The following is a 5,379-nucleotide window of genomic DNA, read 5'->3' as shown; positions in this document are numbered from 1 at the left end:
GCTGGACCTTTCCAGGCAGTGCCGCCGCCCTCCCCCCTTTCTGGAGTGACCAAGGTTCCCCGCTCATTTTTCCCCACATGTCCTTTCCCTCCTGGGGCGCTCCACTCTGGCCATGGTCCCCCGTGGGGTGTCCACTCACCACGCGCCCTGCGCCGCTACTTCTCCCTCCACCAGCCGTCCGCGGCGCAGGTTCAGGCGCGGGGCCGGGCCGGGGCGGGGCCAGGTGGGGTGGGAAATGAAGGGCGGGCCCAGGAGCGGTGGGACACCAAGTGGCTGCTCTCTGCCACAGCCTCTGGGAAGCCTGAGCGCTGGAGGTATGAGCTGTCTCATTCTGGAAGTCTTTTTGTTTTTCCACCGCCAGTGACAGAGAAACCATCGAAGTCTCTCTGTGTACCCCATTACTTACCCCGCAGAAACCTGTCTTGTCACAGGATCAAGCAGCTGGTCCCCAGGGCCTTCATGCTTCTCTCTCAAGCCACCGGTGTGCCCACCAACTGTTCCTCCCCACATATTAGACCCCTTGCCCCAATCTTTTCTTCTCATCAGCCCTCAAGGGATGAAGCACATGGAAATTTCTCACCGCAGATCACTTGGACAGGGCATCCTCCTTAACACGCCTCTTTGCGGTGTGCAAAGCCAGATTCTACTTGGTCGCTATCCAACCATTGCTCACTGTTTTACAGCTCAGGAAATTGCCCTTTCTCTGAGGACAAGCTCTCTTGCCAGTTTCTGGAACAACAATCTGCATTTTCTACCTAAACTTACCCAAATATCTTGGGAAGAAGTAGAAAAAAGATTCTCAACTAAGATGGTTCTCTTTCTAACCCTGCTTTTAGAACCTTAAAAGTTGAACCTTCTGAAAGCCCTTCTGAGAAACAGAATTTTCAGCCTGCGCTGTGTAGACATTGTACTAATGGTTGTAGGCTTTCAGGCACTTCGAATTTTAAAGAGACTGACTTGATTATTATTCCATGCCACATGCATACTTAGTTTTAATTTCATGCCCTTCTGTTTAGAATCTGGTCAACTGTGGAATCCCTCAAACACACCTGAGAGAACACAAAGAAAAATGGACTGTGGACAGGAAGTGATTTATTCCACGCATCCCTGTTGCTTCTCTTTACTTTAGTTAGCCTAGAATGGAGAAACATTTGATTTATTAGAATAAAAAAAGTCCCACACACCAGTAGTCCTTCCCAACAAGTATTTTGACTGTGATGGAAGTATTTTATGAGTGAGCCTGGTAATTGTCTTGGAGCTCTGAGTGTCCTCAGACTCCTTTCATCAATATTTTTGGTTCCATTTGGTTCCATTAATAGGACTTATCCTATTAATTTCACTAATAGAATGCTTTGTATCCCTAAGCTGCTTGAGAGAGAATAGGTTTGTTGTTATGGGTTGGAACTGACTCTATAGTATTCAGGTGTTTCGGGTTTGTTACTTTTAATAGATGCATGTGTTTTGACTTTTTGATTGCTCAGTTCATTTCTTTTTAATGGCTTTATTTCTTGTTTTGTCAGATTACGGTCAGAGTGTCAAAAAAATAAGTTGCAGTAGTTTGGCAAAAAAGAGAACCTCCAAAGTAGGTCCAAGATTGGCCTTAGGGATGAATGAAACCAGAAACTGCAATGCCTCAACTTCCAGCTCCTTCTCTCAACCCTACCACTCTCAGACAGGGTCGTTCTCTCCGAACCCCAGAAAGGCATGCTCTGCAAGTTTGGAACAACCTGATAAACTGGTGTCTGATAAATTGTGAGCTCACACTTGCTAATGGATACTATCAGACAGAAAGTGTTCCTCTATGCTTAGTTTCCATTTTCATCCACATGATAAAGTATCCGATTAGGTAGGACTAAGTAGAATGCTGCTTTGTGTCTACAAAGATGGGGAGAGTTTGTCTCAAGTACTTTGGACAAGTTATCAGGAGTCTCTGGAAAAGGACTTCACACTTGATGAAGCCGAAGGGTAATGGAAAAGAAAGAAGACCTAGGACAAGATGGATTGACCCCGTGGATGCAGCGAAGAGCTCAAATATAACAACAGTTGTGAAGATGGCATAGGACTGAGCAGAGCTTCTTTCTGTTGAACACAGGATTGCCATGAGGCAAAGCCAACTTGTTGGTACCTGACAACAAGAAATAACATACTTACTCCTGGAGAGAAAGTGGATCTGTGACATAGAGTGGCACCACAATAGAACCACATGGCTGGAGAATACATAAATAAATGGATAGATAGAAACTTTCTAAATGAAAATCAAGGGGAGAGGGGAGGTGTTCTTTCCATAAGAAGGAAAAGGTGCTGCATTTAGGGAATATTGCCTTGGATATATTTATATATCTTTGACTGTTCTATATATCTTTTAAAAATGTAGATTTGGGGATAGGTCTTACATATCTACATATAAAACGAGAATAGCTGTTTCTATTTTCTTAACTTCTAGAATCTGCTTACCACAAGGTCAGCAGTTCGAAGTCGCCAGCAGCTCTGTGGGAGAAATAAAGATTTCTACTCCAATAAAGAGTTCAGTCTCAGAAATCCACAGAGGCAGTTCTGCCCTATCCTTTAGGGTCACTATGAGTCAGCATCAACTCAATGACAGTTTTGTGGTGGTTTTTCTTTTGTAATTATATTGGGTTCATACCAATTCTCACTAAGTTCGCGTTTATCCATGATACCAATAGAGCTTCTATCCCTTGATTTCCATTGCCATCAAGTTGATTCAGACTTCTGGCTAGCTTATGTAGGATTTCTGAGGCTGACAACCTTCAGAAGAACAGAGAGCCTCATCTTTCTCCCTCTGAGAAGCTGGTGGGTTTAAAGTCCAACCTTGGAGTTAATAATCCAAGGCTTACCTGCCAGTGCCACCAGGGTTCCTGATTTGCAACCCTAATTCTACTGGCAACTTTAAATTTACTTTGTGCTGCAGCTTTAACATACATGAGACTTTCACAGTTGCTAAATATTAAATGGTGGACATGTTTGTAGTGAAGGGTCGTGATATTATTTTACTTATCACTATTTTTATTTTCATAAAATCACTAGAGCCTAACTCAGTGATTCTCAAATTGAGACATTTGTTACAAACACACACACACACACACACACAGTGGTATCTGGAACCTACTCATTATGGTCTAATTACACTAAACTCTGTTACACATTCAGCTGATTGGATCAGATTTGAGTATCTCAGCCAAGTTTAGGCGATCTGAGAAATTCCCTGGAGATTTAGCAAGGGAGAGTGGTGTTGGGGATTGATAACACTGGGAGCCTGGAACTATGCCATATGATTTAGTAGACACAGAGTCAAAAGAAGCAGAGAAAACATGTCTAGATGGTGATAGTGGGGCTGAGGCAGTGGGTAGGAATGGAAAATATGGAGGATTTCAAAGGGAAATGAGGTTGAATTAAACGAGAGCCTGGACGCTCTATGATTGTGTGACTGCTGGTTATTCCTAACCTCGGTTTCTATAAGACTGCTTTCATTGAGGAGCTCTGGTTCCCTAGTAATTACACGGGTCAGCAGTTGGAAATTACCGGCTGTTCTGTAGGAGAAAAATCTGGCTTTCTACTCCCATAAAGAGTTATAGTCTCAGAAACCCACATTGACTCAATGGAAGTGAGTTTGGCTGGGTTTGGTACCCTCATTTAAAAAAAAAAAAAAGACCCTCATTTTATTGAAGCCGGATCCAACTCAAGTTGGTTTCTCTTGCATACACCATCACTCATAACAACCCAGCCTCATAGAATTTTCTTCATGGTAATCACTAAATGAATTCCAACCATCCACCTTCAGTTAGCAGCCAAAATGCTTAACCACTGACCTTTATTTTATTCCGATTACTATTTTATGATAGGCTTTTTTAGTTAATAAATAAGGTAGTTTAAGAAACAAGTTATTAGAATTTGGTTCTACAGGTCTTCAAACGTACCAACACCTTCATCTCCCAATATCTCCATATTCTTTTACTTCTTCCTGATAATACTCAGCGGGTTACAAGGGGCCAAACAGGTCATCTAAACCTTGTCCTCATTCTGTAGTTTAATATTCATAAGACTTATCAGTGAGGCATAGATTCAATTCTCTACCTGATTGATGTCAAGTCAGTTTAATACATTTAAAATTCTATCTATAGCTATAAAATTATAGCATGTGTGCTATATATAAATGCTCTGTATATACATGCCATACTATTATATATACAACATAGACACCATATTGTAAATATAGTTCACATATATTGTATCTATGTCATATATATGTGTGTCCTGTTAAATTCTTACAAAATGGAAATCTAATTTTACCAGGACCATTTGTTGAAAAGACTGTTTATTTATTTCCCCCTTTAATTTATTTTAGCCCTTTGTTATACACACACACATACACATACATATAAAATCATCATCAATAATCTCCCATTCTAGTTTTCATGGTCTCCAGTTTCTCCAAATATCAAACTAACCCTTCCTAATTTTGACAGATACCTTTATAAATATAAATATGATCAAACCACTCTACTGCTTAAAGCCATTTCATGATTCATATCCACTTTAACATAAAACATAAACTCTTTATACACACAGTTAAATCCTTGATTATGTGGCTTTGGTGAGAACTTTGTAAACTCATACCTCTACCCACGCTAAGCTACTCTGCATCTTCCTTATTCTTTCATACTACTCGAATTTTTCTATTCTCTGAGCCTGATAAACACCAACTCATTCTTATAGACAGAGTTCAAAAAAAACTCTACAGAAAATGAGACAAAACTCAACCAGGAAGGAAGCAAACCAAAAAACTCAACAACTATGACAAAACAAAACAGAGAAAAACCTCCATCAAAAGAAATTAGGGAGCTATCAAGCTGAATGTCAGCTAGGCAGGTTAGCCCAGGGCCTAGCTTAGCCCTTAAACACCTCTGTCTGACATTGATCTGGGAGAGAACAAAGGTCCCCTGTAACTGGAAGGCAAGAGGAAGTAGAGGGGGAACTTGCCCAAAGTCCATGAAGATCCTCCTGGACTGGCTAAAATGCTACCTGAGCCTTTCTGGACAGACCAACCTGTTCATGCTGCAGGGTCACCCATGGTGGACAGATTTTAGCAGTACTTCACATATAGACAGACTAGGAGGAAAGGCCTGGCAATTCCACTTCAGAAAATAAGCCAAGGAAAACCTTATGGTAAGATTTTTTGTTCTGATGATGCCTGATACCGGATCCCTTCGACACCTTGTGATCACACAGGCCAGTGTGCTTCTTCCATGTGGGCTTTGTTGCTTCTGAACTAGATGGCCACTTGTTTACCTTCAAGCTTTTAAGACCCCAGACGCTATATCTTTTGATAGCGGGGCACCATCAGCTTTCTTCGCCACATTT

General features: G+C 41.4%; 1 protein-coding gene across 1 annotated transcript in view; it reads right to left on the bottom strand.

Moving 5' to 3' along the window:
- The window catches only part of PRRG1 (proline rich and Gla domain 1), a 102,598-nt gene extending 102,427 nt beyond the window's left edge, over nucleotides 1-171 (bottom strand). Inside the window, exon 1 of the mRNA XM_004717247.2 lies at nucleotides 140-171. The gene's annotated coding sequence lies outside the window, so the exon portion shown is untranslated. The remainder of the gene's footprint in view (nucleotides 1-139) is intronic.
- Nucleotides 172-5,379: the final 5,208 nt, after the last annotated feature.

This window comes from Echinops telfairi, unplaced genomic scaffold (genome assembly GCF_000313985.2).
Source record: "Echinops telfairi isolate 266 unplaced genomic scaffold, ASM31398v2 ScPeMD7_38;HRSCAF=143, whole genome shotgun sequence".
NCBI classification, from domain to species: Eukaryota; Metazoa; Chordata; class Mammalia; order Afrosoricida; family Tenrecidae; genus Echinops; species Echinops telfairi.
This window is presented reverse-complemented; position numbering and strand designations above follow the sequence as displayed.